This window comes from Scyliorhinus torazame, chromosome 25, assembly GCF_047496885.1.
Source record: "Scyliorhinus torazame isolate Kashiwa2021f chromosome 25, sScyTor2.1, whole genome shotgun sequence".
Taxonomy (NCBI): Eukaryota; Metazoa; Chordata; class Chondrichthyes; order Carcharhiniformes; family Scyliorhinidae; genus Scyliorhinus; species Scyliorhinus torazame.
Genome location: NC_092731.1, coordinates 41,753,672 through 41,768,667, shown reverse-complemented (window position 1 = coordinate 41,768,667; position 14,996 = coordinate 41,753,672). Strand labels below are relative to the sequence as shown.

The window sequence follows — 14,996 nt, the reverse complement described above, 5'->3', positions numbered from 1 at the left end:
CAAAAAGAGAAGAAAAAGAGAAGACTGGACATTCGACTGTGGCAGACTTCGCAGCAAATGGATCCTCGCCGACTAACTATGGGACTCATTGGATCTCTAGGGCAGCTGGAAACAACCGGTAATTTAAGTTATGACTGGAAAAGATTTGAACAGATATTCCAAATATTTATCACAGCTAATGGTTTAAGCACGGTCTCTAACGCAACGAAAATAGCACCACTGCTCTCAATAGGAGGGCATGAAGCCAGAGAAATCTAGAATTGCTTTAATTACTTAGAAGGTGAAGACGACACCAAAATAGAAATAATACTCAAAAAATGTGATGAACACTGTGAGAGTCAGTCTGGTGAGATGCTGGAAAGATTTAACAATTATCATAAATGCCAGAGAAACGGAGGGCCCATCAGTGATTTTATTACAAATCTCAAGTTAATACCACAAGGCTGTGATTATGTTAATTTCAGAGTCACTGTGATGAATCAATTAATTTCTGGACTATCTGATAAAAATTTGAGGAAAGAACTATCACAAAATAAGGATCTAACTCTTGAAACTGCTATACAAAAATGCCTTGCTTATGAACAAAAACAAAATCAATACTGTGAGTCTTTACAAACACAGAACCAGTGTCTAGAAAACAAAATCGGTAAAAATGGCACCAAAACTTACCACGAGGCAGAGTTGAAACAGAAGAAGATGGAAGTTCTGAGCGGCAGCCATCTTGAGAAAGGAACCGCACATGCGCAGTTGTGCAAAGAGCGCACAGTAAAGGAAACGCAAATTGCGCATGTGCAACCGAGTCCGACGCATGATGTCACGAGTGTCATGACATCAGAGGACCAGGGCCACGCCCACTTAAAAGGGAAATGCACGAAAATGAACAAAAAGAAATTTAAAGCTGCAAAACCCAATTTTGTGACCTCAAAAGACAGAACAATGCCCGAACTTACACCAGCAGTTGAAAATAACTTTCACAACACCCTGGAACAAGCAGCCTGCGCCACCCAAAGTGAAGAGCTCAATGAAAAATCCGAAACCAAAGAAGATGATTTGTTCACTGAACATGAAGAGAACGATCACAACTCCCAAACAAAAAGCGATGATTTGTCTATCGAACAATACACACGATACTGCTCAGACATGGCTGAGTTATTCGGATATGCTGATCACAGCATCAGCAACACGGTTGAAAAGCTCAACACGACTCTTCTCATGGTGGATGAATCCAATACCATGGTGCCATGGCAGATCGTCAATACATTGAGGTAAGTTTCTCCTTTAAAAACACTTACCTTCGCAGGAGCAGGCCAGTCGATTTCATCGGGAGCGGTGCGCAAGTGATTTCTGGGAGGTAAGTTTCTCCTTTAAAAACACTTATATTCTGTTTTATTTTTTTCGACCCGCGGACATCTGGGACGACCCTCCCCCCTCCCCCCCCCCCCCCCCCCCCACCCCCACCAATAAATCCTGGTGGAGAGGAAACCCGAGACACTACACGTGTAGTGTCTCCCACCAGCCCTCCTCCTCTAACCTAATAATAGAACATAGAACAATACAGCGCAGTACAGGCCCTTCGGCCCATGATATTGCACTGAAACAAAAGCCATCTAACCTACACTATGCCATTATCATCCATATGTTTATCCAATAAACTTTTAAATGCCCTCAATGTTGGCGAGTTCACTACTATTGCAGGTTGGGCATTCCACAGTCTCACTACTCTTTGCGTAAAGAACCTACCTCTGACCTCTGTCCTATATCTATTACCCCTCAGTTTAAAGTTACGTCCCCTCGTGCCAGCCATATCCATCCGCGGGAGAAGGCTCTCACTGTCCACCCTATCCAACCCCCTGATCATTTTGTATGCCTCTATTAAGTCTCCTCTTAACCTTCTTCTCTCCAACGAAAACAACCTCAAGTCCATCAGCCTTTCCTCATAAGATTTTCCCTCCATACCAGGCAACATCCTGGTAAATCTCCTCTGCACCCGCTCCAAAGCCTGTCCACGTCCTTCCTATAATGCGGTGACCAGAACTGTACGCAATACTCCAAATGCGGCCGTACCAGAGTTCTGTACAGCTGCAACATGACCTCCCGACTCCGGAACTCAATCCCTCTACCAATAAAGGCCAACACTCCATACGCCTTCTTCACAACCCTATCAACCTGGGTGGCAACTTTCAGGGATCTATGTACATGGACACCTAGATCCCTCTGCTCATCCACACTTTCAAGAACTTTACCATTAGCCAAATATTCCGCATTCCTGTTATTCCTTCCAAAGTGAATCACCTCACACTTATCTACATTAAACTCCATTTGCCACCTCTCAGCCCAGCTCTGCAGCTTATCTATATCCCTCTGTAACCTGCTACATCCTTCCACACTATCGACAACACCACCGACTTTAGTATCGTCTGCAAATTTACTCACCCACCCTTCTGCGCCTTCCTCTAGGTCATTGATAAAAATGACAAACAGCAACGGCCCCAGAACAGATCCTTGTGGTACTCCACTTGTGACTGTACTCCATTCTGAACATTTCCCATCAACCACCACCCTCTGTCTTCTTTCAGCTAGCCAATTTCTGATCCACATCTCTAAATCACCCTCAATCCCCAGCCTCCGTATTTTTTGCAATAGCCTACCGTGGGGAACCTTATCAAACGCTTTGCTGAAATCCATATACACCACATCAACTGCTCTACCCTCGTCTACCTGTTCAGTCACCTTCTCAAAGAACTCAATAAGGTTTGTGAGGCATGACCTACCCTTCACAAAGCCATGCTGACTATCCCTGATCATATCATTCCTATCTAGATGATTATAAATCTTGTCTCTTATAATCCCCTCCAAGACTTTACCCACTACAGACGTGAGGCTCACCGGTCTTTCGTTGCCGGGGTTGTCTCTGCTCCCCATTTTGAACAAAGGGCCCACATTTGCTGTCCTCCAGTCCTCTGGCACTATTCCTGTAGCCAATGATGACATAAAAATCAAAGCCAAAGGTCCAGCAATCTCTTCCCTGGCCTCCCAGAGCATCCTAGGATAAATCCCAATGAGACCCATTGGTGTGAGGTAAGTGCCATATTATATTATTATTAGCATTATTATATTATATTATTAGCATTGTGCAGGTCAAGGAGACCCAGACTGAGTGAGAGAGATACAGAAAGTGAGAATTTGGTAGTTTGGTGCAGTGAGGAAACCAGGAAAGGTAAGTGGTTAATCTAATTGTGCTGTTTTTCAGTTAAAAGTGCAGTGTAGATTAGTGTCTGATTGGTTGAAGCTGCCCCCACCATAAACTTAAATTCAACTAATTAATTAATTAGTGATGGCTGGTCAGGTGATGTGCTTGAGCTGCTTGATGTGGGAGCTGGCAGATCCCATTGCGAGCTGCAGCGACCACATCTGCAGTAAGTGTTGGCTGCTCGAAGAGCTCCGGCTCAGAGTTGATGAGCTGGAGTCTGAGCTTCAAACACTGAGGCACATCTGGGAGGGGGAGACTTACCTGGACACTGTGTTTCAGGAGGCAGTCACACCTGTCAGAGTAAGTAGTTTAAATCCTGCTAGTGGCCAGGGACAGCAGGGTGTGACTGCAAGTCAGGCAGGTAAAGGGAACCAGCAGTCTGGAACTCAGGAGCCTCAGCCCTTGTCTCTGTCCAACAGGTATGAGGCACTTGCTCCCTGTGTGGATGGCGAACAGGGTTGCAAGAAGGATGAGTCAGCTGACCAAGGCACCATGGTTCAGCAGGCCATTCAAGGGGAGGGAGTAAATAGGCAAGTTGTAGTTGTAGAGGATTCTATTATCGGGGGATAGATAGTATCCTTTGGAGCAGGATAAAGAGTCCTGCATGGTATGTTGCCTGTCCGGTGCTAGGGTGCGGGACATCTCTGACCGGCTTGAAAGGATACTGGAGAGGGAGGGGGAGGATCCAGTTGTTGTGGTCCATGTCGGTACCAACAACATAGGCTAGGAAAGAGGACCTGTTTAGAGATTATAAAGAGCTAGGATTCAAATTAAAAAACAGGTCCTCAAGGGTCATAATATCCGGATTACTGCCCGAGCCACGTGCAAATTGGCATAGGGAGGCAAGAATAAGGGAAGTTAACACGTGGCTGAAAGAGTGGTGTGGAAACGAGGGGTTCCTTTTCATGGGACACTGGCATCAGTTTTGGGACGGGGGAACCTATACCGTTGGGATGGTCTCCACCTGAACCGAGCTGGGACCAGTGTTCTGGCGAAAAGAGTAAATAGGGTGGTCAATAGGACTTTAAACTAAAGATTGGGGGGGAAGGGAAAGTCAGGGAACCAAGAGGTGAAGTAATCAGTGGGAAGCGTAGCTGCTTAGGAATACAAAAAAGCACGAAAAGACAGAACTCAGGAGAGGTTACAATAGTCCCCATCCCACAGTGTATGGAAAGGCTCAGTAAACCAAGGTCCACCACACTAAGAAAACAAAAAGGGACGGTCAATAGAGAATTAAAGGTGCTATATTTAAATGCGCGCAGTGTACGGAACAAGGTAGATGAGCTTGTGGCCCAGATTGTGACTGGCAGGTATGATGTGGTCGGCATCACAGAGACATGGTTGCAGGGGGTTCAGGACTGGCATTTAAACATCCAGGAATTCACAACCTATCGAAAAGACAGAGAGGTGGGCAGAGGGGGCGGGGTTGCCTTGTTGATTAGGAATGAAATTAAATCAATAGCACTAAACGACATGGGGTCGGATGATGTGGAGTCTGTGTGGGTAGAGTTGAGGAACCACAAAGGCAAAAAAAACATAATGGGAGTTATGTACAGGCCTCCTAACAGTGGTCAGGACCAGGGGCACAAGATGCACCACAAAATAGAAAGTGCGTGTCAGAAAGGCAAGGTCACAGTGATCATGGGGGACTTTAATATGCAGGTGGACTGGGTAAATAATACTGCCAGTGCACCCAAGGAAAGGGAATTCATTGAATGTTGACAGGAGGGCTTTTTGGAACAGCTTGTGATGGAGCCCGCGAGGGAACAGGCCATTCTGGACTTAGTGTTATGTAATGAGCCAGACTTGATTAAAGATCTTAAAGTAAGGGAGCACTTAGGAGGCAGTGATCATAATATGGTCGAATTCAATCTCCAATTTGAAAGAAAGAAGGTAGAATCAGATGTAAAGGTGTTACAGTTAAATAAAGGTAACTACAGGGGCATGAGGGAGGAACTGACGAAAATCGACTGGGAGCAGAGCCTAGTTGGAAAGACAGTAGAACAGCAATGGCAGGAGTTTCTGGGAATAATTGAGGACACAGTACAGAGGTTCATCCCAAAGAAAAGAAAGGTTATCAGAGGGGGAATTAGGCAGCCATGGCTGACAAAGGAAGCAATGGCATCAAAGCAAAAGAGAAAGCCTATAAATGTGGCAAAGAGTAGTGGGAAGTCAGAAGATTGGGAAGGCTACAAAAACAAACAGAGGATAACAAAGAGAGAGATAAGGAAAGAGAGGATCAAATTTGAAGGTAGGCTAGCCAGTAACATTAGGAATGACAGTAAAAGTTTCTTTAAATACATTAAAAACAAACGGGCGGCAAAAGTTGACATTGGGCCGCTCCAAAATGACGCTGGTAATTTTGTGATGGGAGACAAGGAAATAGCCGAGGAACTGAATAAGTACTTTGCGTCAGTCTTCACCGTAGAAGACATGAGTAATATCCCAACAATTCCGGAGAGTCAGGGGACAGAGTTGAATATGGTAGCCATCACAAAGGAGAAAGTGCTAGAGAAACTAAAAGGTCTAAAAATTGATAAATCTCCGGGCCCAGATGGGCTACATCCTAGAGTTCTAAAGAAATAGTGGAGGCGTTGGTGATGATGTTTCAACAGTCACTGGAGTCAGGGAAAGTACCAAAGGATTGGAAAATCGCTGTTGTAACCCCCCCTGTTCAAGAAGGGAACAAGGAAAAAGATGGAAAATTATAGGCCAATTAACCTAACCTCGGTTGTTGGCAAGATTCTAGAATCCATTGTTAAGGATGAGATTTCTAAATTCTTGGAAGTGCAGGGTCGGATTAGGACAAGTCAGCATGGATTTAGTAAGGGGAGGTCGTGCCTGACAAACCTGTTAGAGTTCTTTGAAGAGATAACAAATAGGTTAGACCAAGGAGAGCCAATGGATGTTATCTATCTTGACTTCGAAAAGTCCTTCGATAAGGTGTCTCACGGGAGACTGCTGAGTAAAATAAGGGCCCATGGTATTCGAGGCAAGGTACTAACATGGATTGACGATTGGCTGTCCGGCAGAAGGCAGAGAGTTGGGATAAAAGGTTCTTTTTCGGAATGGCAACCGGTGACGAGTGGAGTCCCGCAGGGTTCAGTGTTGGGGCCACAGCTGTTCTCTTTATATATTAACGATCTAGATGACGGGACTGAGGGCATTCTGGCTAAGTTTGCCGATGATACAAAGATAGGTGGAGGGGCAGGTAGTATGGAGGAGGTGGGGAGGCTTCAGAAAGATTGAGACAGTTTAGGAGAGTGGTCCAAGAAATGGCTGATGAAATTCAACGTGGGTAAGTGCGAGGTCTTGCACTTTGGAAAAAAGAATAGAGGCGTGGACTATTTTCTAAACGGTGACAAAATTCATAATGCTGAAGTGCAAAGGGACTTGGGAGTCCTAGTCCAGGATTCTCTAAAGGTAAACTTGCAGGTTGAGTCCGTAATTAAGAAAGCAAATGCAATGTTGTCATTCATCTCAAGAGGCTTGGAATATAAAAGCAGGAATGTACTTCTGAAGCTTTATAAAGCATTAGTTAGGCCCCATTTAGAATACTGTGAGCAATTTTGGGCCCCACACCTCAGGAAGGACATACTGGCACTGGAGCGGGTCCAGCGGAGATTCACACGGATGATCCCAGGAATGGTAGGCCTAACATACGATGAACGTCTGAGGATCCTGGGATTATATTCATTGGAGTTTAGGAGGTTGAGGGGAGATCTAATAGAAACTTACAAGATAATGAATGGCTTAGATAGGGTGGATGTAGGGAAGTTGCTTCCATTAACAGGGGAGACTAGGACCCGGGGGCACAGCTTTAGAATAAAAGGGAGTCACTTTAGAACAGAGATGAGGAGAAATTTCTTCAGCCAGGAGAGTGGTGGGTCTGTGGAATTCATTGCCGCAGATGGCGGTGGAGGCCGGGACGTTGAGCGTCTTTAAGACAGAAGTTGATAAATTCTTGATTTCTCGAGGAATTAAGGGCTATGGAGAGAGAGCGGGTAAATGGAGTTGAAATCAGCCATGATTGAATGGTGGAGTGGACTCGATGGGCCGAATGGCCTTACTTACACTCCTATGTCTTATGGTCTTAACAGAAGACGAAAGCAACTCGACCGAACAAACTCATAAAGTTTGGACTCAAAATTTTTTTTAAATTAACACTGGACTCATAAATATTAATTGACTTTGTATAATCGCCAAGATCATCACAACTTGTACATAACATCATTTGTCTACCTATTTCACGCAAGCAAAAAAAAACTTAAGAGACTGAATGTATCAACATTTGACGGACTAACTCGTTGATTTTATGTCATGCATTTGCAAACTGCATCCATTATGTTTTGTTCAATTTTCTTTACAACATACAGAAAATATGTAACAAGAAAAAAAGGGGGATGTGGTACCTCTATGTGTGCATGTACACAAGGGGTTAATGTGTCATCAGTAGCACCACATGATCACTAGAGGGCCGGACCAACAGGGGTATAAAAGGCAGCCACATTGTCTCTCTCTCTCTCTCTTGGGTGCACTGTGATCAAAGCAACAGCAGACTAGTTCCAGTGGAGTTACGTACAGTTACCATAGTTAGATCTTGTTAACCTTGTCACTAGTATCAAAGTTAAAGTAAAGAACTCATGTAAATATTGTTGCAGTTATTCAATAAACCTTTTGTTACTACTGGAAGAGTTTGAATCTTCTTCATCAGGATTCAGAATACCTCATCACTAACCAAGGATTGAGTAGCACATGTTACCTACCACACTGGGAACAAAACAGTGCTCTTTCTAAGGGCCGGTGCAGACTCGATGGGCCGAATGGCCTCCTTCTGCACTGTAAATGCTATAAAAATTCTATGAAATCTATTACTAATCCCCCTCCCACCATTTTGTTTAAAGTCTGCTCCACAGCCCTGGTCATGTGATTTGCCAGGACCCAGCTCCCAGCGCCGTGCAAGTGAAACCCACCCCAACGGGACAGCTCTCTCTGTCCTCAGTACTGATGCCAGTGCCCCATGAATGGTGACCCATTGCTCCCACACCAATCTCTGAGCCACGCACTCAACTCCCTGATCTTATTTACCCAATGTCAATTTGTCTGTGGCTCAGAGATTGTTACCTTTGTGGTTCTGCTTTTTAATTGAGTCCTGAGCTGCTCATCCTCCCTGATCAGAACCTCTTTCTTAGTCCTACCTGTGTGGTTGGTACCCACCGATACAACAACAACTGAATTCTACCCCCAGGAGGTATTAACCCCGGCACCGGGCTGGCAACACGGCCCTCGGGGCTCACACTCTCTCGATGCTGAGAACACTGTCTATCCCTCGAACAACACTGTCCCCTGCTACAATCCCATTCCTTTACATTCCTCCCACTTGTCTGTGTCCCTGTCCCCAGGTGCGGTGGTCAGTCTGCTCATCCTCCCTGCAGCCCTCGCTCTCGTCCACACAGGCTGCAAAAACCTCCAATCTCTCGGACAAGTGCAAGGGCTGAGTGTCTTCCATTACTACTTCCTGGATCCTCACGTGGAGTCATACCGTCTGTCCCTGATCCCGGACCCAATGAAGCAGTTGAGCGAAGGGGTGTGACAAAGTGTCATAGATTACATAGATTACATAGAACATACAGTGCAGAAGGAGGCCATTCGGCCCATCGAGTCTGCACCGACCCACATTAATCCCTCACTTCCACCTTATCCCCGCAACCCAATAACCCCTCCCAACCCTTATGGACACTACGGGTAATTTAGCATGGCCAATCCACCTAACCTGCACGTCTTTGGACTGTGGGAGGAAACCGGAGCACCCGGAGGAAACCCACGCGGACACGGGGAGAACGTGCAAACTCCGCACAGACAGTGACCCAGCAGGGAATCGAACCTGGGACCCTGGCGCTGTGAAGCCACAGTGCTAATCACTTGTGCTACCGTGCTGCCCGTGTCCAGGGAGCATTCTCTCTCCCTGATGCCATTGCCCTGTCTGAAGCTCCGAGTCCAGCTCATTCACTCTGAGCCGCAGTTCCTCGAGCTGTGGACACTTACTGAAGATGTGGTTGCTGTGGATCAGACATCACCTGTGTGGTGATATGCATCACTGTAAATACACAAGGGATTAATGTAGGTACACTGCAACTAGGTAAACACTAGAGGGAGCACCAGAGACATCATGACACACAGACATTCAACCAATAGGTCAGTAAGATAGGACACGACCAATTGGGCAGTCAAGGCACACCCCAGAGGTTACGCTACCACAAGGGGGCTACCCATATAAAAGGACAGGGCACACGTGCTCTTTCTCTTTCGATAGGCGACACTCAGAGAGACAGGGGCAGATCAGGAAGCATCACACCCCCCGCATGGATGAGAGCAGACTGGTTAGTTAGATTGAGTTACTATAGCAAGATCAGCAGGAGAGTCAAACTCAAGTAGGAGAATTGTTAACTGTTCAATAAAAGTGTTAAACCTCTCTCCAAGTCTGAACCTTCCTTTGTCAGAGTTTACATCAAGGAAGCAGCTTAAGCTACACGAAGAAGCAGAACACAACAACTTGCCTCACAGTGAATTTTCTTTAACGAATTTGGGTTTCAAGTTTGGAAATATCGCTCAGTGAGATTTCACAATTCCCCAGATTCGAGGTGGGGAACATTTGTGGCAATATCGAGGTTTGAGATAGTTTGCTGCTTCTCGCTGTGGTGGGACTCTCATTATGTCACCCATAGAAATCACCCTGTTAGGCCCCCCACCCCACAATGTTAGGGCCCCCAATACATTAAAGGAACGCAGCCCACATCACTGACAGCATTAGGGAGTTTCACAATATTAGGGAACCCCTGACAACATCAAGGACAGAATCCACAGCAGACAATTCCAGGCCACCCCTTCCTCACCCACGTTAACGACTCTCCACAGCTTTGGACTCTGTTTTGTTATGCTCTTGTCGTAGCATAAGCTGGTTCCTTAATGTGCACTCTGACAAAGGAAGGTTCAGACTTGGAAATAGCTTTAACATGTTTATTAAACTATTAACAATTCTCCTACTTGGATCCGACTCTACTGTTCATCCTTCTATAGCTACTCAGACTGACGAACCAGTCTGCTACAATCCACGTGGTGGGTGTGATGCTCAATCAACCCTGTGTCTGTACTCACTGAGTGTCTCCACTGGAAAGAGACTGAGCATGTGTGATGTGTCCTTATATATGGGCTGGTGTCATGCCTTCCTGTGGTAGTATCACCTCTGTGTGTTTCGTGAATGCCCATTGGTCGTGTCCTATCTTACTGACCGATTGGTTGACTGTCTGTGTGTCATGTCTCTGGTGCTCCCTCTAGTGTCTAGCTAGGTGTAGTGTATGTACATTAACCCTTTGTGTACTTAAAGTGATGTATATCACCACATTCCCCCTTTTTTCGTGTTACATATTTTCTGTACAGTGTTAAAGAAAATTTAACAAACTAGGCAGATAAGTGATGCTATGTACAAGTTATGATGACTGTGATGACTGTACAATAGTATACAAGACCAAATAATAGTTGCGATGACTTTGAGGATAAGACAATGCAAAATAAAAGTTGAGTCTAAAGTTCATTAATTATTATGGTCTGGTATAAAAGTGTCAATGGTGACGTTGTCATTCCCTTGTGAATGCCGTCAGTTTCCTGGTGTTTGGTCATCAGGAGGTGTCCAATTGTTCAAACCACCTCATTGACTGATTTGGAGTCTGTTGTTTTTTTTTCCGATGCTTGTGGTGGCAATTCTTGATGGCATCTGTCCTGAATGCCAGGTTGCCAGTTGGTAGTGCAGCAACTGTGAACTGGTAAGATGCATCGTCCTGCCACGGTCTGTCATTGTACTGAGCTGAGCAGTAACAGTGTTCCTCATGGGCAGAGTCGTACCAGTCGTAGTTCCATTGGTGTTTGTGTCGTGCTTGTTGTCGACGTTGTTGCCTCTGGTGCGCTTCTTGTTGATGTCTTTGATGTTGTTGTTGTGTTGGTTGGTTTTGTTGTCGTGTTTGCTGCGCTCAAGGACCACACTCTGTGGATAATACGAGTCGTTCACACAGTTACTCGTGTCAGCGTGCTTTGTGGCATCTGCTGTCTCCTTGAGCGTGCCGTCACTGAGTTCACGGCGCTCCCCGTCTGGAGTCATGTCCGGCTTAATTGTATCAGTTTTGGCTTTTCGATGCTCCCCGTCCGGAGTCTGGGCTGTTTAACCTGAGTCAGTTTTGGCTTCTTGATGCTCCCTGACCGGAATCGTTTCAGGTTCACTTGCATCTTCTGAGGTCTCTTGATGCTCCCCGTCCGGAGTCAAAACAGTCAGGAATGCATTTGCTTGTGGAGGGGCTCGAGCGAATGAGGTTTGACGTAACGTGGTGTCACCGGAGTCACCAGTAGCCTCACTGTGATTGTTGAGTGCCTCGGTACATTTGAGCTGAGGTCTGTCACGTTGCACATCTTGCATGGGAAGTCGCACATACAGTGGGTGGAGCCTCAGTGTGTTCTTGTCGTTCACTTGAGCTGGGTAGACTGTCAGAGTCTTCTTCTTGGTCACTTGAGCGTGGCAGACTTGCATCGTCTGCTGCTGGTTGTTCAGAGGAGGTTGCTAGACCCTCATGGTCTTGCGCATGAAATAACTGCGCTTTGGAGTCTTGCATTGCTTCTATCGCGGAGGCTGTCCACGAGCTTGCTGTGGAGGCTTGTGTCACTGGAGACACTTTCTGTGTGGAGACGTACAGTTGTCTCGTTGTGGAGTCTTTCATCGCTTTCTGTGTGGAGGCTGGGACCCTTTGTGGTGCGTGGACCACTCTCTGTGTGGAGTCGGGGACTCAGAGCGGTGCGTGGACCACTCTCTGTGTGGAGTCGGGGACCCTTCGCGGTGCATGGACCACTCTCTGTGTGGAGTCGGGGACCCTTTGCGGGGCATGGACCACTCTCTGTGTGGCAGCAGGCCGCTCTCTGTGGGCTTGTACCGCTCTCTGTCTCTTGGTGTCAGGCCGCAGCATAATCCTGCTCTCACGAGTCGGGATATCATATGTGCTGGACTGAAGATCCTCAAATCCGAAGAACACATTCGCGTCTGTGTCGGATTCTTCACTGTAGAACACATCTCGTTGCAGTTCGGATTTGGTACTGGGGTCGCCATCGCCAATGATGAATTCATCATCTGAGTCGCAGTTTTCTGGGACCATATCATCCCATTTTGTGCCGGAGCTGGCATTGGGCTCGCGATGTCCAAAGAAGAATTCAAGGTCTGAGTCATAGTCTTCAAGGACTGTATCATCTCTTTGGGCGGTGCTAACTGCTTGTTGCAGGGTTCTGCGGAGATTACTTTCAGCTACTGGTCGAATTTCAGGCATTGTGCTGTCGTTCCAGGTGAAAGAATCTTGTTTTGAGGCTTTAAACATTTTTTTTCTTGTTTTGGGACATTTCTCCTTTAAGTGGGCGTCGTCCGGGGCCTCTGATGTCACAAAGCATGTGACGTAGTGCGTAGGAAGCGATTGCGCATGCGCAGATCGCTGTTCCTTTACTATGCGAATTTCTCTCAACTGCTCATGTGCAGTACCTTTTCCAAGATGGCCGCCGATCCAAATTGTCGTTCGTTGCTCCGGGACCTCGTGGTGAGTATTGGCGCCTCTCTGGCCATTTTCTGTTAGTTTGTTTGTGGTTTCCTCGCAGTATTGTTCGAATTTGTCCAGGACTGCCTGGAAGTCTCGCTTTGCTTGTCCTCTGGAGTACTTGAAGGTTTTAACGATTTGTTCTGCATTTGCACCGCAATTGTGAGCAGAAGCTCTGTCTTTTCAGCATCGGCCACGTCTTGTAGGTCGGCTGCTACCAGGAAGATCTCAAACCTTTGCCTGAATGCGCGCCAGTTTGCACTGAGATTGCACCTGAGGCGCTGTGGAACCGGAATCTCGATCATCTTGCCTGGGTGTTGTTGCTGGCTGTCACTGTTTGCTGAGTTGTAACTATATGGATTTAAACAGTTACTCACTGGTACCATGTTTTATTCTGCTCTTGTCGTAGCAGAAGCTGCTTCCTTGATGTGCACTCTGACAAAGGAAGGTTCAGACATGGAGATAGCTTTAACACGTTTATTAAACTATTAACAGACCCCACCCACCCCCTCAGCACCAAAGTATTAGATTAAAAATTAATGACCATCCAGAACTTGAGGACGGCCATTTGCACATCAGAGACATTCTGAGACGTTAGCTGCCCCGTCGTTCAGGAAACTTCAAGAACATTATTGGGCCCCAACCATTGTGAATCACCCACAACAGTAAGAACCTGGATCACTGTCCGTGTGGAGTTTGCACATTCTCCCCGTGTCTGCGTGGGTTTCGCCCCCACAACCCAAAGGATGTGCCGGATTGGTGGATTGGCCACAGTAAATTGCCCCTTTATTGGAACAAAATAATAATTGGGTACTTTAAATTTATTGAAAAAATGTTATTTAAATGGACCAAAAAACAATGAAGATTTTACAACGTTGCAGAATCTCACATTCTTAACCCCACCCAGCACATCAGTGTGTACATTAATGTGTGTATATTCCAGTGTCTGTTTCCATGTGTACATTACAGTGCATATTTTACACTGTGTATATTTAGTTGTTCTCTCCTCTTTTTCAGCTGATTATCTGATGATGCCTCGCTTCGCAGTGTGTGTTAAGAAGTTGTGTGACTGCAACATTGCAGTTGCCCTGTGCCTCAAGGAGAATAACGATAAATACAACCCAAAGTTTGTGTATTATGACCGAACCCTGTGCAAGACCGTCCCATAGCTCCAGCTCGCAATGAAGCGATGGAGATGTGACCGAGAGTCACACTGACAAGAATCTCTCCAATAGAATATTCCGGGTGTGATTGATGGGATTTCTCTCTCGCCGTCTCCCTGATTTCTAATTGCTCACTGAGTCTCTCTCAGATCTCGCTTTTGTTGCTGTTTTACCTTTAATTCATTTCAAATGTACTTTACAATTCTGGTGAAATAAAATACACTGATTGAAGCATGCAATGCTGGGAGTGGGAGTGTTTATTCATTATTGATACAGGGGGCGTGTCCAATTAGTTTCTGAACAGACATTCTGACCTTTCACAGACAGTATGGGATCCTGCTGTTCTCTTTGTACTTTGTGGTGCGACACTGCCACCTGCTGGTGTAACAGCAGCAGCAGCCGTCACGTCTCTGCTCTCTGGGGTCACAGTCTGAAACTGCCAAATTCATAGAGCCAAACACTGCAACACGTGGGGTAATTTCGACATTGTGTGAATAAAAATTGGGAGAGATATGGGGCGGGATTCTCCGACGCTCCGTGGCGGAATGGTGGCCAGCGCGGAGTCGGAGAATAGCTGTTCACACCGGAAATCCGGAGCGACGGCGATCATAGATCATAGATCATAGAATTTACAGTGCAGAAGGAGGCCATTCGGCCCATCTAGTCTGCACCGGCTCTTGGAAAGAGCACCCTACCCAAGGTCAACACCTCCACCCTATCCCCATAACCCAGTAACCCCACTAGTAACAATTCTGGACACTAAGGGCAATTTATCATGGCCAATCCACCTACCCTGCACATCTTTGGACTGTGGGAGGAAACCGGAGCACCCGGAGGAAACCCACGCACACACGGGGAGGATGTGCAGACTCCGCACAGACAGTGACCCAAGCTGGAATCGTACCTGGGACCCTGGTAAAGCAATGTGCTATACACAATGCTACCGTGCTGCCCTTAAAGTTCCTG

The 14,996-nt window shown here is 46.4% G+C and overlaps 1 long non-coding RNA gene across 1 annotated transcript in view; it reads left to right on the top strand.

Annotated features, from left to right (window-relative positions):
• Positions 1–14,269, top strand: part of LOC140402558 (uncharacterized) — a 29,820-nt gene extending 15,551 nt beyond the window's left edge. The window contains exon 2 of the long non-coding RNA XR_011938168.1: positions 13,885–14,269. This is a non-coding gene — a long non-coding RNA (uncharacterized lncRNA). The remainder of the gene's footprint in view (positions 1–13,884) is intronic.
• Positions 14,270–14,996: the final 727 nt, after the last annotated feature.